Source organism: Mytilus edulis, chromosome 5 (genome assembly GCF_963676685.1).
Source record: "Mytilus edulis chromosome 5, xbMytEdul2.2, whole genome shotgun sequence".
Lineage (NCBI taxonomy): Eukaryota > Metazoa > Mollusca > Bivalvia > Mytilida > Mytilidae > Mytilus > Mytilus edulis.
The window spans coordinates 49,443,334-49,469,412 of record NC_092348.1 but is presented as its reverse complement, the minus strand read 5'-3'; the positions used below and the strand labels follow the sequence as shown (position 1 = coordinate 49,469,412).

The 26,079-nt window shown below is 32.0% G+C and overlaps 1 long non-coding RNA gene and 1 pseudogene across 1 annotated transcript; both read left to right on the top strand.

The window, feature by feature from the left end:
- Positions 1 to 855: 855 nt before the first annotated feature.
- On the top strand, positions 856 to 10,198 carry LOC139523856 (multiple epidermal growth factor-like domains protein 10; annotated as a pseudogene).
- A 2,176-nt stretch (positions 10,199 to 12,374) lies between these two features.
- Positions 12,375 to 23,894, top strand: LOC139523855 (uncharacterized). Its single transcript, XR_011664701.1, has 2 exons — positions 12,375 to 12,643; positions 17,949 to 23,894. It is a non-coding gene; the product is annotated as an uncharacterized lncRNA (long non-coding RNA).
- Positions 23,895 to 26,079: the final 2,185 nt, after the last annotated feature.

The window sequence follows — 26,079 nt, the reverse complement described above, 5'->3', positions numbered from 1 at the left end:
TAAATTGACAACGATATGTGAACAAAACAAACAGCCATTATAAGTTAACATGTTAAAAATAGGGATACATCAGTCAACATGCACTGTGTTATAATCTTAATCACTATAAAAACAAACAAATATATCAACAAAAAAAACCCAACATTTAAACAAATGCATTAACAACTCTTTATAATCACCAAATACGCATTTCGATAATGAGTATGTCTGTGGTGATGCTCGGGATCCATGTGTTTGAACAACCAAATCTGGAACAGCTTATATATCACAATGAACAAAAGTCAAGGTACACTATGGCGATAAGTTCCTTAGTGTTAGATACATTTAAAAGTGTTGAATACTACTATAAGACAAGCTTTGCGAACAAACCGAAATACTTTTATGCTAACAAAATAGTTCGAGAACTAATGTTTAAGTAGTTTATATTTGCCAATTGATAATCAAGAAGACATACAGTTAAACTATACGAAGAGATTAATAATATATGGTTATAAACCTGGGTGTTCTGTATTTGTGACTTATATCGTAATCTTGAACGATGAGTGTCATATGTGTGCACTGGGGTCGTTGACATTGCTTTGTAATCATTTTTTATATGGTGAAATGGCCGCCTTTTAAGTATTTTATTAAGTTATATGATTTGAATGAAAATATGGTCAATCTAGAAAAAAGTATAAACACATCATTGTCTTCTTTGTTCTATTACTTCTTCTGATGTGTATAACGTATATCAGAATATGACAGTAGATTCACATAAATACAGCACAGATGCCTTTTCTTTTATTTAAATAAATGGAAATAATATTAGAGGACAATTTCACATATTTCTGTTTCTACGTATATTAAAATTCTAACAACTTGATTAAATGCCGGGTAGCTATTAAAATGTATTAAGTATTTTATCATCCTTTTTAATAACTGTCATACCTTTACCTCCTTGAACTGCAAACGAGCTGAAACTGGTCAATTTACGGTTCATTATTTGACTTTACAAACCCATCATGTATCATTTTGCCGGTATTATCTTAGTAGGATTTATTTCATTTTCCCTTCTTGGTCTTCAAGTTCAGTCCTTTGCCGAAGCCATCTACTATGAAGAAGATTCTATATTGACAGGTAAGATTCGTTTGTTTTCGTACCCATTAAATTAATCTTCATAGTTTTATATTGTCATTATTTTGCAAATGACGCAAATATGAATAGCTTCTTTACAGCAAGTATAGTGTAAAATAAAAATAAAAATAACAAGAACAATATGATAGCGATGCTTTAAAATCACGTATGTATATACCTATGCGTGTCTGACTGTATAATAACCCTTAATGAAATCTTGTGAAACGTTGATGGCATTTTATTTTTACATCTTTTATATTACATTTACAAATTCCGATTTTGAACTTGTCAAGTTCGTGTTGTTTATTCTTTAGTTTTCTATGTTGTGTCATGTGTACTATTGTTTGTCTGTTTGTTTTTTTTTTCATTTTTAGCCATGGCGTTGTCAGTTTATTTTAGATCTATGAGTTTGACTGTCCCTTTGGTATCTTTCGTCCCTCTTTTAATCATGTTTATATCTTCTAATGTTAAAAATATTAAAAAGCATTGATTTGATCTATTTACTTAATACTCACAATGAACTTCTTTTCTCACCTTGATGAACACCAATTCACGGCCGCTTTGTGTGAAGGTAGAGTTTTTTTTCAACTTTTTAAAGGGTTGATTTTGTAGTTTTAATAGTCGTTTCGTCGTCAACTACTTTTCTATCCCAAATTCATGTATTTGATTTTGATGTTATATTTGTTATTCTCATCAGATTCTGTCTAATACTTAGTCCGTTGCTGTGTGTGTTACATTTTAATGTTGTGTCGTTGTTCTCCTCTTTATATTTAATGCGTTTCCCTCAGTTTTAGTTTGTTACCCCGATTTTGTTTTTTGTCCATAGATTTACGAGTTTTGAACAGCGGTATACTACTGTTGTCTTAATTTGACATTATAATTTGACGTAAAATTTGCATCCTTTATTTAATATAAATAATTTAAAGACATTGGTAAATATGTAAGTCGTACATCATATTCATAATATAGAAAATCAACTGCAAAATTTAATTGACACATGCAATTTGTATCCTTACTGTAATTTGTATCATGGTATTCACATTTATTTTGTGTATTTAACAGATAACTGTACAAACTGTTGGTATGGATGTGACCAAATGACCGGTAATTGTTCAGGACAATGTAGCCATGGTCATTACAGTTACAAGTGTGAAAAGGAATGTCCGTCCTGCTATGATTGCAATAAGACTACTGGAGACTGTACTGCATGCCGGAATAGACACTATGGATCGAAGTGTGAATATAAATGTCCTGAAAATTGTATGGTTGGATGTTACATATCTGGAAAATGCTATGTTTGTAATGAAGGCTATTGGGGGACATTCTGTAATCTTACATGTCCTTCGCCCCATTGCAGAAATGGATGCGAAAGATATACTGGAAATTGTTCAGCCTGGGGTTGCTACAGTGGATTCTGGGGAAATGAATGCAATAGAACTTGTCCTCAAAACTGAGGATACCCTGATGGTAACGGATTTTGTCATCAACCACACGGTACGTGTCAGACATGTGAATCGGGATACAGTGGAAGCAGATGCACTGAACGATGCAATTATGAAAAATGCAGTTTATGTCAATTTGATGTGACCACCTGTTACAATTGTGTTGATGGATGGCATGGAGACCATTGTGATAAGAAATGCCCTTCTCATTGTAGCACGAAAAGTTGCTTGCAGCGTACTGGAAAATGTCGCAAATGTCAAAATGGATTTTACGGTCCATACTGTAATGGCATGTGTCGCACCACATGTGACACATGTTCTGATGCCTTTACATGTGACACGTGTAAACCTGGTTTTCATGGTGAAAATTGTCAAGAATCGTGTGAAAACAATTGTAAAACCTGTCGGCGTGACGGAAAATGCAAAACGTGTAAGAATGGGTACTTTGGTGACGGGTGTAGTTGTGGTATTTCGGAATGTACCAATGTTACAAATGACTTATGTACTGGTTGTAAAAAAAGTATTGGTTGGTATCCACTTAAAAACGGTTGCTGCCCTTGCAGCGAACATTGCATACGTAATAACAATGGGCCACTTTGCAATCAGACGGGTTGTATAAATGGATGTGCAGAAAAATACTATGGTGATCACTGCATAGAAACTTGTAGCGATAATTGCGCCGAAGGTAATTTTTCATCCTGTAATAATGAAACGGGGTCATGCGAAAAGGGTTGTAAGCATGGCTGGCATCTTCCAATGTGTGACTTCAATTGTTCCTTACACTACCCTCACTGCAAAAAGTGCCATGAATATACGGACAGAAATAATGAGAATCCACGAGCTACTTGCCATATATGTAAATCTGGACATTATAGCGAATTTCTTACAAGTTTCTGTAAACCTTGTGAAAACTGTATTGACGACGAATGTGATGGTGCAATAGGTTTCTGTACTAAAGGTTGTCGTGAGGGTTGGTATGCCAAAAGAACTAGGTATCTTTGCGAAAATTATTGCAGTGAAAATTGTGCTGATAGAATGTGTGACGGCATAGGTGGTGCTTGTATAAATGGTTGTGTCCTAGGGTTTTATGGGAAGCACTGCGAAACGGAATGTCCTAAAGAATGTCTTAGTGCTACATGTAAAAATTCGACTGGAGACTGCACGATTGGTTGTAAACTAGGATTTTACGGATACACATGTAATTCTACATGTCAATCAAGATGCGGTCACCAAGGATGTAATCAAGAAAATGGTCACTGCAAAGGTACGAATAGTTCATTCATTTTATGTTTATCCCTATGTGTACTAAGCTCCACTTTTATCTAAAACGACTTGATATCGTGCAAAGAAGATATGATACCAACTGGAATGCTACATTAAGTGTAATATAACAAAACAAATAGAACTCCAAGAAAAATTCATAACAGAAGATTCTTTATCAAAATGCAAAATCACAAGCTCAAACACATTAAAACAAACATAAAACAACTTTTATATTCCTGAATTGGTTAAATGTCCTCGACCACAACATACATTTATCAGGTCAAGAGCAATAACTCCAATGATTCAATTTTCTTTTAAACTTTTTCATACAAATCCGGCAACAAGCATAAGCTTGTACATATCTCAAATAAACATTACTAGTACTCATGTCAAAAAGGTTGATCGACGCTGATAATAAATCCAAGATTTGTAACGACAAAGCTGTGACATAAATTTCATAAAAAGTTTTAAATTTAGGAGCCCTTGAAAGCTCTTAAAGAGCTTTTTTTTTCTTTGCCATTTTACATTTCATACCACATTACTCACGTAAAACGAGTTGATCGGCGCTGAATATTGAAATTATCCAAAACTGCCCAAAAAAATTTGGATGTAAATTCATGAATATCGGATATGCAAAATTGTGATCGCTAACTATGTGTTGTTTTTTTTCATAATTATTTACATTTCTACATTTGCAATTTTTTTAGACTTCCTTGTAAATATTATCTACAGCGAATCAAATTGTATATATTATATCTATAATAATCTATGCTTTATTTCTAGTTTACACTATTTTCTAGAAATATCATTTACACTGAGATCAACATGTTTTCTATTACATGTAGCACTAGTATAGTATAGTATTGAACACACAATATACTTGTACTTTTAGAATAAACAGTAAATAACAGGACAGACTATGAAATCCTCCATCACATGTAACTGACATCTACTACTATAATTACATGAATTATGCCATAGCTCGTCCGGGATAGATTGAAATTATAAATTATATAAACCTGTTCTGGTCCACAAGAGACAACGTAAGATTGGGGTAATTGTTATGTTTCTTTCATTTTACTACAATATGTGTATTCTCTTTGCAGACTGTATTAGTGGTTTCTATGGTAACCAATGTAGACAGAAATGTAACAGTGCATGTGAATCTGGTTTATGCGACTTCATTACTGGGTTCTGCTTGCATGGTTGTACGAGTGGTTGGGAAGGGGTATTTTGTGAAGGTGATTACATCAAAACTGAGTGCGTTAGCAAATGATTAGATAGAGTAGCATTTTTTCAAATGCGTGTTTGTACATTTTTGGCACTGCTGAACAGTTTCAACTGAAGATGACATAATATGCTCAATATTCAATCAATATACCCAACACCAATTCGATACGATATATATATATATATATATATATATATACTCGTCTAAACATCAACCCAACAATGTTAGATCTGTAAATTTGCTTTCGCAAATTTTTGGTTCTTCCCTCGCCGGGATTCGAACCCATGCTACTGTGATATCGTGACACCAAATCGCCTGCACTGCAGCCGTCCCGCTAGACCACACGACCACCTGGGCTCTCAAAAAAGAGCTTTCGGTGGGCATGTGTTACCTTTCCACGTCAGTTTTAATCTAGCGGCGTACTACAGTACATGATATATATATATGTCGTGTACATTTTATTATTTTGTACAGGTTATTACTTGTACAAAAACTTTGTAGGAGTAATTACTTGTATGATGCCATCATACAAGTTATTACCTGTACAAATATAATTGTACCAGTAATTACTTGTACAATTTTTGTTGAGAAAAAGATAATAACTTGTACTCCACAATATCTTTAAGTTGTATGTGCTTCTACTTTTATCTATTAGGTTTAACCTTAAATTCCAACATATGATAGTACATATGCAACTTTTTATCATGATTTATTTTGAAAATAAATTGTACAAGGGTTATTTTATTTTTGCTTGTAACGAAATTGTCACTTTACACCAGTAGTTAGTATTTAAGTGGCAACAGGCTTTTAAGCGAAATTTGCTCAATGTCTCATGCTAGGTTATGTTGTTACTCTGCGTTCGTGTGTTTGAATTCTTTTAACATTTCAAAAATAATACTAAAATAAAAAGAAGATGTGATATAAGTGCCAATGAAACAATTCTCCACAAGAACCCAAATGACACAGAAATTAAAAACTATAGATCACCACACGGCTTTCAACGATGAGCAAAGCCCATACCGCATAGTCAGCTTTAAAAGACCATGAAAGGGCAAACGTAAAACAAATCAAACAAGAAAACTAACGGCCTTGTTCTTGTACAAAAATAAACGAAAAATAATATTTAACTCATCAACATGCGACAACTATTGAATGACAGGCTTGGGACGGGCATATACATAATGTGGCGGGGTTCAACATGTTAGCAGGAACCTGACCTTCCCCTAACCTGGGACAGTGGTGTAACATTAGAACATAAGAACGAACTATATAAATCAGTTGAATGAGGCTTAACTCATCAGATAGATACAATCAGAAATACTACACAGAGTGGAAGTGGCCGGGTACTTGAATATCCCATACAACAACAACAACAAAAACACTGAGTACAGAATACACATTTGAAAAAAAAGAAAAGAAAAACAAACACAATATAGATTTCAAAAATACATACGCTCAATGATAAGAAAGAATTCGTAATGGGTCTACGGAACCCTGTGTCTCGGCTACTTTTGCTGTTAATGGTAGGCTCAACAAAAATGAGTTAAAAAATCAATCAAAATATTCCTCTAGATACTATCTTTTGATTGCAAAAAGCTTCTGTCCAAGTTTGGTAAAAATCCAGGATAGTTTAAGCAAGCTATTAGAATTTTAAAAACTAAAATCACTGAGTGAATGTGTTGTTTCCTGGCCAAAAAAAGTCTATTTATAAGTAAAATACGGAAAAATGTGATTTTTTAAACAAATTTATATATGGATACTATCTTATGATCATAAAAAAGCTTCCGTCCAAGTACAGCATAGTTTAAGAAAGTTATTAAAATATCAAAATTTTAACCACAGAGTGAATATTTGTGGACGCCGCCGCCGACACTGACGTAATGTAGGATCGCTATGTCTCGCTTTTTCGACTAAAGTCGAAGGCTCGACAATGCTAAACAAATGAATAAATAAATACTAGAAAACAGTAAAAGAAAAATAATACCCGTCAAATTGAGGAAACAATCCCAGACTTACTAACTCAAAGAAGGGTGGTTTTTTTTCAATGAAACATTTTGTTTAAAGCAAAAGTAGAAGCACATACAACTCAAAGACAATAACAAAGAAAACTAAGGAATAAACAAAGACTCACAAAACCAAGGGATTGTGTTGTACAAGTTATTATCTTTTTCTCAACAAAAATTGTACAAGTAATTACTGGTACAATTATATTTGTACAGGTAATAACTTGTATGATGGCATCATACAAGAAATTACTCCTACAAAGTTTTTGTACAAGTAATAACCTGTACAAAATAATAAAATGTACACAACATATATAAAGAAGATGTGGTATGATTGCTAATGAGACAACTCTCCACAAGAGACCAAAATGACACAGAAATTAACAAATATAGGTCACCGTACGTCCTTCAACAATGAGCAAAGCCCATATCGCATAGTCAGTTATAAAAGGCCCCGAAATGAAAATATAAAACAATTCAAACGAGAAAACTAACGGCCTAAATTATGTACAAAAAAAGAACGAAAAACAAATATGTACAACACATAAACAAACAACAACCACTAAATTACAGGCTCCTGACTTAGGACAGGAACATACAGAATGTGGCGGGGGTTAAACATGTTAGCAGGATTCCGACATTGGAAGTGATACAGTATTTCCATGATAAACCATACATTTGATAATGCATTTTAGTAAATAATTGATAATTTACTAGTTGTTCAGGGTAAATCGGTTTCATGCATATAAGTTTTCTTACTTACACTACATAACTTTGGGGGGGGGGGGGGGGCAGCAAAGTGGTACGTAGTTTATTTTGAATAAGACTATCAAATATATCGGTAGAAACATGCTTCAAAATGATTACTATAAGTATGATTCGATTTTTTTCAGTAAGCATTCCGACAACGAATGTTGCCATTTCATTGTCAGTAGGTATAATGGTGCTTATCGTTATACTTTCTGTCCTGGTTATAATCTTACTGGCCACGCTGGTTCGTGTTTGGTGTATTCGAAAAAGGTATGCAAATTTTAGAAAGACTTCACTTGCATTTAGCATTTTTTTCTGTCACAAATTGAAGCAAGATTTTTCATTTTCATTAAAAGCAAGAGACTGATTATTTATTTTCACAACTATATTTATAATATTTGAAAACATACAATTTTTAAATTATTTGTTTATTATAGATAATACATGTTAAATCAAGTCATTATATGTACCATTTAATCAGAATTAATCATCATCCTCTGCAGAAATGAATCTTATATATTACAAACTGCATATCCATGTATTGCATACATACACAGTATGAAAGTTTGGTTGTATCTAGCCTGTTTAAAAAGTATTGTCAAACATGTTTTCGCCGAGCGGAGCGATGCAAAAATATTTTTTGAAGGGTTTTGAAGCCACTGAAGGCCCGAGAAGCTATAGAACAAATGATGCAACATCATGCTTTCTTGGTGTTCCCCAAACCCTTTCTTAATCTGAAAATGCAAGTTCTGTTTTTAATAATTTTTTGATAATATTTTGGTCTCAAAGCAAAATGAATAGATTCAGTGTAAGACTCAAGTTTCTAGGGACAACAATAAAAGACCAATATGCATGATAAAGCAAAAATGTAATTCACATAGTTAAGTCTGTGGCTTGGTTTTTTTAAACTCTTGATCAAGTTAATAACAAAATAACTAAATTACTAAATTACAAAAGAAATGCAACACTAACAGAATTTACAGAAGGGCAATCAATGAACAAAAGACAAATAAATAAGAAACACTGATCCCGAAAAATCAGGGGCTACGTTTGAGGGAGAACAGAACTTGCTTCTTGTAAGACAATCGCCGTGAACAAAATTTGATATGGAGACAAGCGTTTGATTTTGAAATTTCCTACATGAGGCATTTGCACCAATGTACTTACGGCCCTGTAATAAAATTGAGGTAAGTGTTCGAAAATGTACCTCAAGTTAAATGAAACCAATTTGCAGACATTTCAAGTATATTTGAATAATATTTATACTTTTATTATTAAAATATTTAAGAAAGTGTTTCCCGATTTTGTTTTGAAAAAGACATCTGGTGCCATCTCATACTTTTGATTAGACCTGTTGAGTTATTTATTTTCAATACATTGCAAGTCAGGTAATTTATTTTCAGACACCCACAGAACAAACCAATTATTTTTGTGATTATCAAGGCTGAGTTATTTCTTTTCAAAATCCTCCTAGCCCCCCCCCCCCCCCCCCCCCAGAATATCAAATGGTCGTCCCCTAACTCTGCCTGCTCTGTATGCAGTGCATTTGACCACCCACGGACAAGGCATAATTGATTCCTCATTGGTTTCATCTTGAGCTATAAGATGATGTAATACTGTCTTGGAATATATGTTTCTGAGCAGGTCATCTTTCTTTCAACAAAACAGAAAGGATGGCAATGTTAGTTGTTTTACAGCAACACATTTTTAGTTACCGGTGCGGTTAAATAGAAACAGACAAATAATTTGAAATAAACAGCTGGTGAGTTACCTACGGAGCCCCGCTAGGGACATGCAAAGAAAAAAATATATATTGTGCGCACAACTTAATTATATTGTGTGCACAAATTAATATATTGTGCGCACAACTTAAATATATTGTGCGCACAAAATAATATATTGTGCGCACAATTTAAATATATTGTGCGCACAATTTATTTAAGTTGTGCGCACAATATAATTTTTTTTCTTTGCATGTCCCTAGCGGGGCTCCGTAGGTTACCCGCGCATTTAAATTGAAATGGACAAATAATTTGGAATAACAGTTTGTGAAAAAAAATTGAAAGTACGAAATAATAACTATCATTTTAAGTTGGCCTTTTTTCTTATTACAGGAGTGACAGTGCAAATGTCGTCACATGAACAAATGTTGACGTTTGAAAGGAGAACCAAAAGCTAGCCAACTGTGTCAATACAAGTGGATATCTTAGCATCAGATTAAAAAAACTGTCCATTTGAGATGTATGACATATATGTTCGTGTTTAGGTTTCTAATTTGTTGAACCATATCGACATACAGAGAAACTATTATAATCGAATTTTTATCAATTCTTTATTGTACTCATACCATAATTTATTTACTGTTTTATATGTATTAAATGTACTAGTAAATCATACAGTACGTTATTATGTTAGTTTGTAAATTGAAGTACACTTCAACATTTTACACGTAAGTAGATTAAGTGCATAGTTCAAAAAGATGTATCTGTTTTTTAAATCTTCTTTTATTAATCGAAAGTCTTGCTTTCTCATATGTAACAATTGCACGAACTAAATCGGGAAGTTGATGAAGCCTTGGTAAATTTGGTTATCCAAAATAATGTTATGCTGAAATGATATTTAAACAAGTTTACAGGCATTTTATTACGGTTGTATTTTTACATCGAAGACATTTGAGAACCAATGTAAGTTCGTTAATCGTTGGAATTCAATCCAAAGCTTTACCCCCAGTGGAGTTTGATTATTTGATTGTTTTCCTACATACCATTTTTCGTCTAGACGAGTGTTACGTGATGTCATCGACGTCGGTTTGCAATGCAATCAGTTTAAGGTGTCAGACCACCAATTAAAAATCCCTATCTGTTCAACCAAATTTTGCAATTTTCACAGCTTTCTAAATATTTTACCTTAAGTTTAACTTCACAGAAACCAGGTATATCCTTAATTGTACATGTATCAGCTTTCTACATGCCAATTTTCACCATACCTTTAAAGCCTTCTAACAAAATAACTGACCATCAAACAGAGGTACTCAAAAACAAAAACCTGGTTTTCTGGAAATCTAAAATTAGTATACTATGGAGCGCATTAATCCTCAATTTTTAATGCAAACTCATAGACAATTAAATTTGGCTCAAAATGATCTAGATATATTTCTCTTTCACCAAAAGTTTCATTTCTGCAAATTTGTTGGTTAGTTTAAGTAAACAAGGACATCAAAAGCACTATTTTGTGTCAGAGTAGGGCTACTTTTACGTTCTAAATTGGAGGGAGTAATTGGTGGTCTGACACCTAAAATTGGACTACTGTGAGTAATAATTATTATTGATGGGAATAAATATCCAGCTTTTTATCACGTGAGCGTGTTCATTGTCAGTTGTCTGGTGTAATATACCATATTGATGACAAAACATTAAACATAAGACGATAAACCGTTCTGAAATTTCAAATAAAAAAACAACATGTATACAAGGTCAGACTTTTCTTTTATAATTTTGCATGTGTTCTATGGCAAAATATACTGATAGAATTAATTGTATTGTTTAAAGAATGTAACATTGTAACAGTTAACACTAATCTTGTCTAGTCATAATAAAGATAAGATAAGATAAGATAAATTTATTTTATTAAAGTGTCACGTATTGATCTTACACAATAGTAAAATATTTACACAAGTACAATCACATAAAAAAAAGATCAACACCCAGCCTAAAAAGACTTATGAGACACTGTTATATACATATAAAACAGCTCAATCACACAATGTAAAAAATAGAAATAATATAAAAGAAAAAAAACACCTTGCAAACCTGATAAATTAAACGGACTAATAAAAATTAGATTTTAAAGAAATGTAAGAATGTTAAATACACCTAGTTTAAAAATTGCGTCTAAAGACTAAAACAAAATTATGTGTAAAACTGCGATAAGAATAAAATATTTCTATATATTATTATTTAAAATTAATAAAAGTGATAGAAAAAAGAGAAAGTAAGTTGAATCATCAGTACATTTAAACCACTTTCAACAATTTTCAAAAAATATATTTAAAATGTTCTATCGACATATTACATGAAACTATTACAATACATATACTTTCATTATTTATGTACCAAAAATAAAGATCCGCTAAAGCTAAAAAAAAACAGTAAATTGATTTACATTATCACAAAACTATAAGAAACTATTGTGTTATTTTATTTTCTTTGTGAAGTCATCTCAGGTTTAATTACTTTTGCCTGCAGACAAATATTCAATAAATCTTTAAATAAAGATACCATACATCTACATTTAATCTGATTTAAGGTAATAATTTTGAAGTACAATTATAGGCATGTTCTCGCACTGACCAGTTAATGGTTTTGATTTAAATGATTCTAAATCTGAGACAAAATTATTTTCTGTTATGCCTGTTTAATGAAGTAAAAACAAAAATATTTGTACTACAGTGATGAAATCAAAACTTAATGTTCGCTATATTTGTTTCGTATCATATTTAATTTTTAAATGGCATTAAATGACTGAAGGACCACAATAAGGCGTAAAAACAGTTATTAATAACATAATTGTATCGCTTACTATATGTAATCATTGACTACATAAATTCATTCAAATGCAGGGATGAAAAAGAAATGTTTGTTAAATTAGATAAAAATCGAACAAATAAATTAACACCGATTGGATACTTACTAAGTCGATGATCATATAAAACACAGGATGTATCCATCAAAATCTTTCCGGATTGATTCATATTTCGTGGATTTACCCATTTAAATGGTCGATAAAGTACTTCATTGTATATCATTATAAACTTTTGATTGATAAAGGAAAAGTCGGTTGAGGTAAGTGAATATTCTTATCTCATTTCTATATCTTTGATAGTTTTATGTTTTGCTTAATCAGTTTGAGATTTGAACTAAATATCAATCACAGTGGAAATTTTTACCAATTTTGTTTAATACTTAAATTTAATATTTACAAACACTAATTGACGTCGAAGTCACATCGGTGTCCTGTCTAGTCATTGTGACATATTCATTTTTTTTTACATTTCCATGGTACATACGATTTTCGTAAGTATACTATGGAAATCAGTCTTTTTAATTTTCAGTATTAAGTTATGTTTTCCGTTGTTTTGTCTTTTGGTCCTTTTACGTTGTCACTTTATTGTCGGTTTATAAGTTTTAATGTCACTTTGGTATCTGTTGCCTGTCTTTAAGGAAACAAAGGTAATTGTATATAAATTTATGACATATAATTGCTACAAGATCTTAAGAAAACTGAAGCAAAAGAACAACACTTTTTCGGCATGTTTTTTTTTCCATCTCAAGTATATGTGTTTGTCATTGTTTATTCGTGTAGAGGTTTGTGCTGTTTTTGAATCCGGATCATTTATTTCACATTCCAATTTCTGATTTCCTTGTTTGTTTGTATAAGACTGGTTGGATATATCTGATAATTGCGGTAGCTGAAAAGGTAGATGTGAGTAATATTATCAAATATGTTTCTATATTGTAAACGTGTATGATGGAAACAATAGTAAAATGACAGTAAAAATACCCAACTCCGAGGAAAATTCATATCGGAAAGTCATTTATCAAATGGCAAAATCAAAATCTAAAACACATCAAACGAAAGGAAAACTACTTTCATATGTCTGACTTTGTACAGACATTCCCCCGGAAACGATCCAGGTAAATGTGTCCGTCATTATCGAAAATGTTTCTGTACTGTAAATTGAAGATTTTAAATTAAAAATTTACAGCACCTTTACTCTACATAAATGTATGAGTCAATGAAATGAAAACAAAATAAAACCATAACAAGACATTTTAAAGGTCAACAAATTGTTTCTATCGTATACAGCTGTCTACCCCACAAAAAATTGGGTCACGACAAGCTGTGAGTACATTTAACAGACATTATCACGTATTTGCAATAAAAAATAGTAATTTTTTAAGCACTAAAACACTATAATGGAAACACTAATAACATAATTAGCACATACTTACAACTTCTCGTCCAATCAAATTGCTTGAATTTGCCATCTAATTTTCATAGTTCATACGTTTTCCGTGTACTAAATAACTACGCATGAATGACCACAAGGGTAAGATTTCATTGTATTGTAATCAAGATATTAGAACAAAAATTGCTACTGGCTATTTTGAAATAAATGATGTGTTCCAAATTTAACAAAATAGTTTGTAATTAGTTTTCAAACAGATTTTTAACATCCTACTAATCAATCTTTTGATCTTAATTTTGTTTTGACAATTAAAAAAGTTTCTTTCATTTAAATAAAGAGTAATAACAATGGTGCTTTATACCTTAATTAAAGTACTCAATCTAAAATGTGTAATCCTTTATCTTCCATGCAATTACTTTGTACACAAAAAGAGTCAACCATGAATCTTTTGAAGGGAAATTATTAATAAAGCAATTTGATATATTTAGTCATAAATTGGTCGATAATTGGTTGCCTAATGTCCAGTGACAAATATGTCATGCATATAAACTATCCACTAGATTACCTATGGGTACATACCAGGGGCAGATCCAGCCATTTTTAATAGGTGTTTCAACCAAAGATGTGGGAGGGGGATCCAACTGTTTGTGATAGTTTTAGGTTTTATGTGAAATAAAAACAATGTTTTCAAGAATGTAAAGCTTTAACTGCAATTTAAGAATTGTCTGCTCTTGGTCAATTCATTTTGTCATCTTACCATGTAAATAAGTACATGTATAGTAAAACAACGCTTCGTTCATATCAATAAACATACTTACACCAGCAGCTACCTTCTTTACATTCTAAAGTCAAAGGCCTTTTGAAATCCCATTTTTACAATTATATTATAGTGAGTAGATTTACAAAACTACGTAAATGAGCTACATCCAGTCAGCCAAAACATATCAATAGACTAATTACAGGATTACGCAAGTTGTAAATATGTGCTAAATTGGATATTGTATAGAAAGGCATATACTATGAAAATAAGAGCTTGGGGCAAAGCCCCTCGCTCTAATTTTCATAGTATATACCTTTCTATACAATAACCGAGACTTATGGATACAAAAGCAGTAAGTGTTAACGTATCTGACGTGTTGCGGGCTAATTAGTATTTCCTCCCTGTCAATTATTGGAATGAATGTGGACCCTTTGGCTAAAACAGCTTTATTTTCACCTCAAAACTTACTCAGACAAACCTGAAAAACTTTCATTCCTCCAGAAGGTGCCAAATAAACTAAGTTGGGAAAGAGGTTTGAGAACTTCCACACAGGTAATAATTGAAGAGAGCTGTATTAATTGACATGGACAATAGAGGGACAATAGACATGATTTAAGTTGACAGTAATTGGTGATTTAAACTTTGTAACTGAGTGGACCATATCAAGCGAAACTCAACTGTTTGATTATTTTATCATCTTCTGCAGGAACGAAAAAAAGCACTGCAAAATCCAGTTAAGTTTTCAATTTTCTAAAAAATACAATGCATTTGAATTTTATTTATCTAGAGCATGGTATGCTTTAAAAAATTTCCAGATGCGCAGGTTTGTCTGTACTCAGAGTAAATTTTCAGGTGACACTGCGCCCATTTTAGCCATATGGCCCACGTGAACCTCAAGTGAGTACATAGGAGAACGAGTAACTAAATAGGTTCACACACGTAACTTAAATCTATTTTTGAATTTATATGTCTTCCTACATGACGTTTACATTTTCTGACGTCAAACATGCGAAGCAATGACTGTGGTTTTTAAATTTGATAGATGCTTTTTTCTGCTTTTGTGTTAAATATTTGTTGTATTGAGATTGTGACACAGTGATGACTGCTATACCCCTATTTTGACTATTTCACCTATTATGTCTGTTTTGTACACGCATTGTTGTAAATGAAATATAATGGAATTTGATGCGAGTGTCATTCAAGTGAGAGGTTTAGCGCTATAAAACCAGATTCGATCCACCATTTTCTACAATTGAAAATGCCTGTATATGACAGTCGGTGTCTAGTCGTTTGATGTGTTTTATCAATTGATTTTGCCATTTGATTAGAGACTTTCCGTTTTTTAATTTTTCTGATTTTACTTTTTGCATTAGACACCAAACACCAATATTAAATTATAGAAGCAAGCTTAAGTCTGTCCAAACCAAATAACATGTTTTACGTTGTGTTTTTGCGATAATAGTTTTTCTTGTATTGTTGTGGTATAAATCAGGGCGTTGATTCCTGCAAGGAAGTGTTCACATGTTGACCTCCAAGGATCTTCATAGCTCACTATACGGTATTGGGTTACCTCATTATTGACTTTTAAAAAAAGTAAAATCACAAAAATACTGAACTCGGAGGAAAATTCAAAACGGAAAGTCCCTTATCAAATGGCAAAATCAAAAGTTCAAACACATCAAACGAATGGATAACCAATCAATCTTTAGTGATAGTTGTCTCATTGATAATTCTATCACATATCATTTTTCTCATTTCAAATGACTTTATCTGCTGTTGTAGATATTATATACTTTAACAATCCAAAATATCAGGTGCAATAATTAACAGATTTTATACACTATGTTTTGAATATTTCTCAAAATCACGATCTTGGTGAATGTCGCTATTAAGGAGCATTCATACTTTTATTATTATTGTAATTATTTCAATTATATAAATATCATTTTGAATTTGATCATTGGCCGTGTAAAACCAGACTTTAAAACTAGTAACATGTTCTTTATCCACTAATACCGGGTAAACTAACATCTTTACCATATTAAATAAGAAGGGATGTATTGACAATAGGACAACATTACTATCCTCCAGAGACCGAATCACGTAAATGTACGCACCAATATAGGTCAACGTACGGCATTCATAATTGAGTAAAGCCCATACCGCGAGGCAAGCTAAAAAGGCAAAATGTTAAATTGTTGAAAAATTCCACGGCCTGATTTATGGACAAAACGATAAAAGAAAAACAAATATGGCAGACAGCTATCAACGACAACGTCCTGACTCGGGACAGATCGATTATACAGATACAAACACTAATGATTTTAAGATTTTTTTTCCATATTGAAAGAGTTCTGATTACGTAACTTTTCAACATTGATACGTGTTTTCAAACATCTGTTGTTAAAGTTTTTTTGACGATATAACGATTTTTGTTTTGTTTTACTCGTTTGTCGGGTTGGTTCTTGTGATTCAGTGATTGTCGTTGACTATACTGTTTATCATAATTCTTTTTCGTTTTTTGTTTCTGGAATCAGGCCGTTGGTTTTCTCGTATGAATTGTTCTGCTAAATTCCACGCCATTTAAGAATCTGGTTAATATTAAAATCTCATTGGCAATATTACCACACCAGTCCTATTGTTTTTGTATTCTAATTTTCTTTCTTGGTCTCATGTTGAGATTAAAGAAGTTTCTTTGATCCCATCGGTAGATTGGAGATAATGATTTGAACTATATAGTTATGTGTTTTTGTGTGGTAATTTTTTAAATTTTGTTTTTGGTTTTGTTCTTCGTAACCATCCAAACCTTTTTTCAATTGTTTTTATCTTTTTGTTCTCATGTTGCACTGTTACACCACCCATTCAGTTTCGAGGGTTGACATTTTGTTAGTATTAATCACCTGAATGGTATATAAATTTATTGTGTGTTTGATTGCTGTATTGAGAATCATTTTGTACAGTTCACAGTGTTTTATTGTTATTTTATTTTTGTATAAAAAGGAAATGTAAATTCATGACATAGCCTAGCCCGAAGAAAGTTTATAAACATGATTACTCCCGATGTGGCCGTCACAAGTATTAGTCCGTTGTTGTCGTTGGTTGCTGTAAGCATGACTGTTTTCCATTTATTGTTTTAAGAATATCGTTCGTTGGTTCTTTCTTTCCAACTTTTTCAAATTTGTTCATGCCTTTTATAGAATAAGGTACTATACTTTACGAGTTTTGTTCATTGTTGAAGAAGGTCCTACGATGACCTATGTTTGTTTACAATCTCATTGTTTGGTGTAGGGTGGATAGTTTTCTCATTGGATATCACAGCAAATCTCTTTGCTTTTATATTTCAATTTTTGTTTGAACGCACTGTATTGAAAAATATCTGAGATTGAGTTTACTTATAATCCATTTTTTTATTTTCCAGATATTTTTTTTCCTGGTCGGAAAGTGAAAATAACATAAAGATGGACATAGAAACAACAAATTATACACAAAGAAGGAAGCAAAACAATGGAAAGTAAACGCCATGAATAATCAGAAAGTGCCACAGAGGAAATAAACTAATGTAAAATAAACTTTGTCATTGAGAGAAAATGACATCTTACAGATAATGAAGCTAGATGAGTTAAGTAAATTTTCTCAATCTAAAGGAAACTCTGACACAATTAAGCTATTCTGTAAACGACTAGACAGAGCAAATAATATGTATACATAATGGTTATGCATAGCATTATTTTCATGTTGACATCTACAAAGTTCTGTATGATCACAAAAAGTCCGAAAATGGTTGTTCGTTGTTGTAGAGTTTTATAAAGAAGAACTGCAGAAAAAATCAATTATTAATGTCTGTGCAAAACGTGATTAAGGAATAATCATAATTGATAAAAAGTACTATAAGTCAGATGGAGTTTTCTAGTCTGAATTGTACTGACTGGTTGGAAATAGAGAATTCGAATCGAAGCTATTCAGCTGCTGATTTTAGCCATCAGGTCAACAAAAGAAACGTAGCCGCTGTAGTGTTTGTTGGCCTAATGATAGCCGTTGGTTTAGTAGGCAATATATTGGTGATCATAGTTTTTACCCTGAAATACAAAAAATCAACTTATCGTGTATATGTTTTATGTTTGGCTTTTTTAGATACATTAAACTGTTGTTTTACGCTTCCATTTGCAGTTACATATATTTTGTTTTCTCAAAATTTTCCAAGCGGAGCGTTATGCAAAATTGGGCATTTTGTTGGATTTTACATCGGTCTTGCATCGCCGTTTACTTTGATTTTAATTGCATTTGATAGATACAGAAATATTTGTCAGCCATTATGCTTGCAAATATCTGAAAAGAAGGCAAAAGTTTACTGCGTTATTGTTAACATTGCATCGCTGGCAATGTCCTGGCATGTTCCTGTTATATACGGAAATACAGAATATCAAGTTCCATATACACATTTAATCGTTACGCGTTGTTACAAAGAGGATAATTACATTGCACAGAAGATAACTTGGTGGCAGTATATAATATTGACAGCTATTTTAGTAATTGTTGCAGTTCTTCTTGCTGTTATTTATTTCATCATAATGATTCGTGTCCAACATAAATCAAAATATTTTACACAATTACAGACCACCAAAGGACGTGCAAAGTCTTCAACCGGAAATGGGCGTGTTTCATCTAATACAAGCGGAAGCAGAAATTCAGATGTCAGCAGAACGTCTTCCAATTTTTCAAATGGAGATGGAACGGGGGCATACGTCAGTAAAAGTATTCAAACAAGGAAGACGACGTTAACGTTCTTTATAATCACTACCGTGTATGTGCTTAGTTCCGTTATCCACCATGCACTAGCCATTGTACTGCACGTGGTTCCAAATTTAGAATGTAGAATGACATTTATTCAAGGTGCAGTATTCTGGACTTTCTTTTGGACAATTTTCATTAATAATATTGCAAACCCATTTATTTATGGTTTGTCTGACAATAGATTTCGTCAACATTTGAAAGCCTTTTTTCATAAGAAGAAAACAATCCCATTAGCATGGACAACACACCAACCGTTTCTCAAAACCAGAAATAGAGAAAAGAAATGAAAATCCTTGGAGAGAATATGAAACACTTGTAATATAGTTTGAGGATTTTAAAAGTATGTGAATTCGGCTTCACGTACTTATTCCTAGATAAAATATAGGCCTAGGTTATTTTCAGGCTCCAAGTTCAGATGAGACGTAATCGCACAGCTAATTGGAATTGATAGTGATTTAAGAGACAATAACTTGCCTTTTTGACATGCTCGAAAATAAAACGTGACCAGGAAGAGGCTGTTTGAATTTCTGCTGGCTGCCATGGGTAACATTGTTGTTTTACAATTTTTATGCTGAGTGTTGTGTAACGACGGACTTATATAAAGATTACAGTGTTGTTTGTGTATATTAAGCAACAATGCAAATGTAAGGTTTAACACATATAGTATATGTTGATAAGGAACTAAAAAGTGAACACTTGTCTTCAAATATAGAATAACAGACATTGTAAGATCTTTGCAAGTTTTGCAATAATTAATTCTTTATTTGCGAAACAAACAAAAACCATTTTTTGTCATGGCAAATACATGGTCAAAACAAACATAATTAAAACTCGATAATAATAGAATACGTGTTAAAGTCATATGAAACGAGTTACTTGTGACAAATAATTTTTATCCAATTCTTCCAATGCATGTATATATCATGAACGTAGTCTTCTGTGCACGATTTTATCATTTTTGGCAAATATATCGTATAATCGTGATATTTTTTTCTCTCTGTCTGTTATGATTTAACAAATATGGCAGCTCATTAAATGCCGTGTTTTGACTCTGAAGTTTACTGATTGTCACCTTATAGTAAACAATCAACAAAAAAGCATGGGTATTGAGCACCTGTTTAACATGTAAAAGCAGATAATAGTCTATTTTAGTGACAAGACAAGACAAGACAAAATATTTTATTTCCTCAGACACAAATGTGTACAAGAGGTCAAAACATAATAAAGTATACATTTAAAACGACAGCAGAGTATTGTACAATAATAGCACGTGATTTTTGTGACAGATCCATGAGTATTGCGATCATCGGATTTTTACGAGAGGGTTCACGCTAAGGTCACATTTCATACGGAAAATATGTCAGCGAATTGCTTCTTGGAAGCAAGCAATTAAAAAAAAGTAAACTTCTTCTAAATGTGTACAAATTTAATAATTTACTTCAGAAAAAAGTATATGTATATAAGTTTAATGATGAAAACTATCCATTTTATAATATAAAAAAAAACATATGCATCATTTTTTTTTTAATTTAAGGTTTCATATGACTTTAAAAACAGTTATTGGTCTCCGTCAGTTCTAACGACTCTTTGATAAAAGAAACAACTGTTTTAATATCATTTGGTGTTGATGGATTTAGTATGATCACGAGTTTATCAGTTATTTAAGTGTATCAAATTTGATATATTTTTGTATATAATATTTAAGAAAGATTTCTCTTTTATTTCTAACAATTCTACAGTTAAAGAAAAAATGGAATTCATCAACTAAGATGTTACATATGTCGCATTTTCTTATATTAGAGAAGATGAAAAAACATCTCCTTAAATTGTCAAGAATTCACAGAAAATTTATACCTCTACTAACAGGGTATGAAAAATACTCATAATGGCTTCTTATTTAAACAAAATTAGTTAATATTCTATATCCTCTTCAAACAACAATGTCCTTAAAAAAACTGTCATTGGGGTCGAATGTCTGAATAATATGATTTAAATATCAACTATAGTCAGACGTTTAACTAGTTGTACACATGTAAAATGAAAGACACACACAAAAAGAAAAGGTAAAATTTGTAATATCATATATAATGAATACCATTTTTTCTTTAACTTTAAAATTAATAAAAACAATACAAAAACCTTTTTAGAATATCATATCGAAAAATATGTCAATTTTGATACACTAATAACTGATTAACTCGCGACTATACTGAATCCATCAACACCCATTGATATGAAACCAGTCTTTTCTTTTTATTTGTGAAGAGTCATTAGAACTGAGAAAATGGCTCCAATAAATATTTTTTTACACGGATCAGATTATTGATGCTGTATTGCAATGACCAAACAATGGTTTGCGTTTGTTTTTCAATAAAGAATTATTTATAAACAGAATAACAACTTGATAAATTTCATGCGTCCGAAGCGCTTATCTGGATTTAGTTTCACCAGGTATGCGCAATACCGAATATTTTAAAGCCAAAGATGTATAAGAACCGAAATAGTTTTAAAACTCTATAACCAAAAAGAATTAAAGTACAAGTTCAAAACATAGTTATTATTATTCTTGTTTTATTTTAATTTCTTTACATATTTATTGATATCCTTGTTTCTTGTCACGATCCTAGTATTTAATTGTAATACGATATTGAATATAATTCAAAACTTTTTCCATTTTTAGATCAAATTATTTCGTGGAGGTGGTATTCACACAAATAGACATTGTTGTAAATTGCGTACTTCGTAACATTTGCTCATTTCTAGCTTTATCGAAGGAAAAGTTACACCCTGATTGCTCAATAGAAAGTTCTTGTCATTTGTTTTTGGGGTCAAACCAGAGCTATTATTATGTTATTGATAGCATATACATTTTTGACAAAAATTATTGTGAAAGATAAATTAATCTAGAGTTTACTTGGTTACATAATCGTAGTAACATTGATTTCTCCAATCCAACAGTAAATCCCATACTAAAAAGAGGCGTATATTTGGCTGTGCGGGATGTATACATACTCAACCACACGTAAAGTTGGAAAGGGAACGTTAAAATTAATGCCTAGTTTTGAGAGTTTCACTTAAGAACCATTGGGTTCCAAAATTCTTGTCAGCTCGAACATAACAATCTTATTCTTAAATTCAAATTTCCTAAAATTAATAACCCCCATGAAGTATTTGTCTGTGGACGTTAAGCAAATTATGATCGCTTACAATTAAAATTCTGTATTAACGAAATATTCATAAAATACAACATTGTTCATTTCATATTCTTTGATATCAGAATACTGAATTTTGTTTCTGTTGTACAATTCTTTTTTAATCATAACATGTAGATAATTTTTAGTGTCTTGTCATTAGCACCAAAAAAACCTGACGAAATGGAGCGTAAAACTTAATTTACTACACTTAGTCTTTTTAGTAGAACTGTTTAACATTGTGTTATATGTGAATACGAACTACTAATTTGTCAACTATTTGTAATGATATGTGTGGTGATTATGTACTGTTTCGATACGTGACTGAACTATGCTTTGTGTGGTGTACTGCCGTATCGAATTGTACTTTGCGTGAATTACTTCTGTATTGAGGGGTGCTTTGCGTGAAGCACTGCTGTTTTGAACGGTGCTTTAAAATTGTTGTAAATTACTGCTGTATTGAACGGTGTGTTTTTTGTGTGTGTGATCTACTGCCGTATTTAATGACGCCGTGTGTGAAATTTTCTATATTGAGTGGTGCTTAGAGTTAAGTTTTGCTGTTTTGAAAAGTGATTTGCGTAAATTACTGTTGTATTAAGCTGTGCTTTATGTGATTTACTGCCTATTAACCGGTCCTACCAGAGGAGTATTGATGTTTTTGAGTGTGCTTTACATGAAGAACTGTTGTATTGAAAGGTGTTTTATGTGATGTGCTGCTGTGTTGAATGGTGATGTGAGTGATTTACTAATGTGTTGAATGTTTTTTTGTGCGAACAGTGTTTTCTGTAAAGTACTGCTGTATTGAACTGTACTTCGTGTAAATTACTGCTGTATTGAACGGGTTTTTTTAATGATCAACTGTCGTATTGAATGGTGCCGTGGGTGATGTTCTGCTATATTGAGCAGTTCATACAAACTTCGGTGCAGTAATGCTGTCATGATGGAATTTTGTTTGATATAATGATGTTCTGAAAGATGCATTGTGTGATGTTTGGTTAAATTGGACTGTGGTGTGTGTTAAGTGCAGTTAATTTTATTTGTATGAACTGATGGGTTTTTTTTTAGATTTTTTATGCTTCATGTGATTGAGGGCGTAAGCACGAATGAGTTTGTCTAATTTACACCAAGATTTTATTGTCAATGCAGAATGATGCTTTTCAATAATTTAGGGGGGTGGCTTTCAATAATTTAGGGGGTGATGGCGTTCAATAATTTAGGGGGGATGGGTTTCAGCGATTTTATCATATTTTTTTAAAAGCATGATTAATGCATTGTATCCAATTTCGTTTAACGACATATTGGTGTAAGTGCAAATGTAATCGTTCGTTGTTTTAGCTTGTAGCTTGATGTAATGTAATAAAATAAAATATGAAAATGTTTTAGTTTATCTTATCATCCACTTACTAGTATATCTGCTGTTTTATTTATCATGACTTGAACATTTTTGGCCAAATCCGTATGTAAGAAATTGTCTTTAAAGCATATAAAAGGGAATGGATGGAGGTTCCTTCGAAATGAATTTAGTATTATTTAACTTTTTTTAAGCCACTTTTCTCTATTCGTTATACATGTTGCTGTTCATGATTCTCTATATTTTATATTTCAGCACCCCATTATTCTCTATTCTTTATTTATTTGACCTATTTTTCTCTATTTTTATTTGTTTCGCCCTGTGTTCTGCACATTTCGACATTTTTTCTCTATTCGGTAAACTCAAACTAGACCCTCGTGAAATTGACAAACAAACTTGGACAGACTATTTAAGTAGTTTTGGCATTTTGAGAATAAATTTGTTGAGGACAAATCGTTGATATATATATAAAAAAAAAAGAAGATGTGGAATTATTGCCAATGAGACAGCTCTCCACAAGAGACCAGAATGTCACAGAAATTAGTCATTATTTAATCTATTGAAACTTTTGCAGATTTAGAACGATTTTCAAGTTGACACAATGTATTGGTATCTGTCTACTAATTTCATTTCAGCCGACTGTATTTAACATATTTAACCGCATAATTTAAGTTGCATATTTGTAAGTTGTTTAGAAGATATGTGAGCGTACCGTACAATGTAACCACATTGGATAAACAGAGACTTGTGAAAATATGAGATATATCGGCATCATTTTATTTCCTGTTATTGCGGTAATAAAATGTCATTGTGATCATTTTACAATTCACCATTAGAATTATTGGTTGATATTGAGCTCTTTGTTTATAATGGTTCTTGATTATTCATTTAAGGTTTTAATTCACTCTTGTTATGTAACGAGAATATTGATTGATGATAAATATGATTAAACTGATATTGATATGGAAAGATATAGTATTTATGTCATATATTACAAATTCTATATTTCAATGAAAGAGTTAAATTTTTAATATTTATTTCCTGGAATCTCTTTTATAAGGAATTTCATTATTGATATCAGCTAAATAGTTCTGTTAGGAAACGATAATTCGAACCGTCATTTAGTTTTTAGAACATATAAGTTATCCTGACATAACATTAAAAAAATCTGTATCGTGTTGAAATATGGTATCGTATGTGGCAATATGGATCATTTGATATATAGAACACATTGACTGTAAAAGTGAGGCGAGACATTCAAACTCATAAGTCGAAAATAAATTGACAACACCATGGTAATAAAAGAAAAAGACAAACAGCAGTTCACAAAACACAAAATAAACAAAAGACTGAGCAACGCGAACCACAGCAAAACTTGGGTGGTCTCAGGTGCTCCGATATAGTAAGCAGATTCTGCTCCACGTGAAACACCCGTAGTGTTCCTCGTGTAAGTAATAATCCGGTTTTCATAATTCGATTAGTCACATTCGGGGAAAGGTGACGGAATTATAGTAACGACAATTGGAACATACCGTCGTCATCTGTGAAACAGATATTTTATAACAGAAATAGAATATCGCATTTTCAAGGAGGTATATACATGTACTCCGTATGCTGGCGATGCTGGAATGTTGTAATTGTAGCTCGATCACATGATATAAAGATTGACGATGTCTTACTTACTGTGGCGATGAGAATATAAAAGAAAATAACTATTATATATTCCGTGCTTTTCTGAAGTATTTTAATTGACGGACAGAGTCGGAGATTTTGTACAATAAATTGTAATTCATTGCAGAAAACTTTCTATAACAAATAGTATTTAAATTTCTAAAGACAATATTCCTTTCTCCCCGCACTGCGCACAACCCATGTAGCAAACATAATAGTTATCAAAGGTACCAAGTTTATAATTTGATACGTACGTCAGGCGCGCGTTTCGTCTTCATAAGACTCATCAGTGACGCTCAGATCAAAATAGTTATTCAAACAAACAAGTACAAAGTTGAAGAGCATTGACGACATAAATCCCCAAAAGTTGTGCCAAATACGGCTAAGGTAATCTATGCCTGGGGTAAGAAAATCCTTATTACTTCGAATAAGTCATACTTTTGCAACGATTGTCACATAAATTACCTTTAGTAAGACAAAACACCACCCCTTTTTCTTGAGATGGAACACTGACAAAGACAAAACACATTAAAAAAAATGTATGT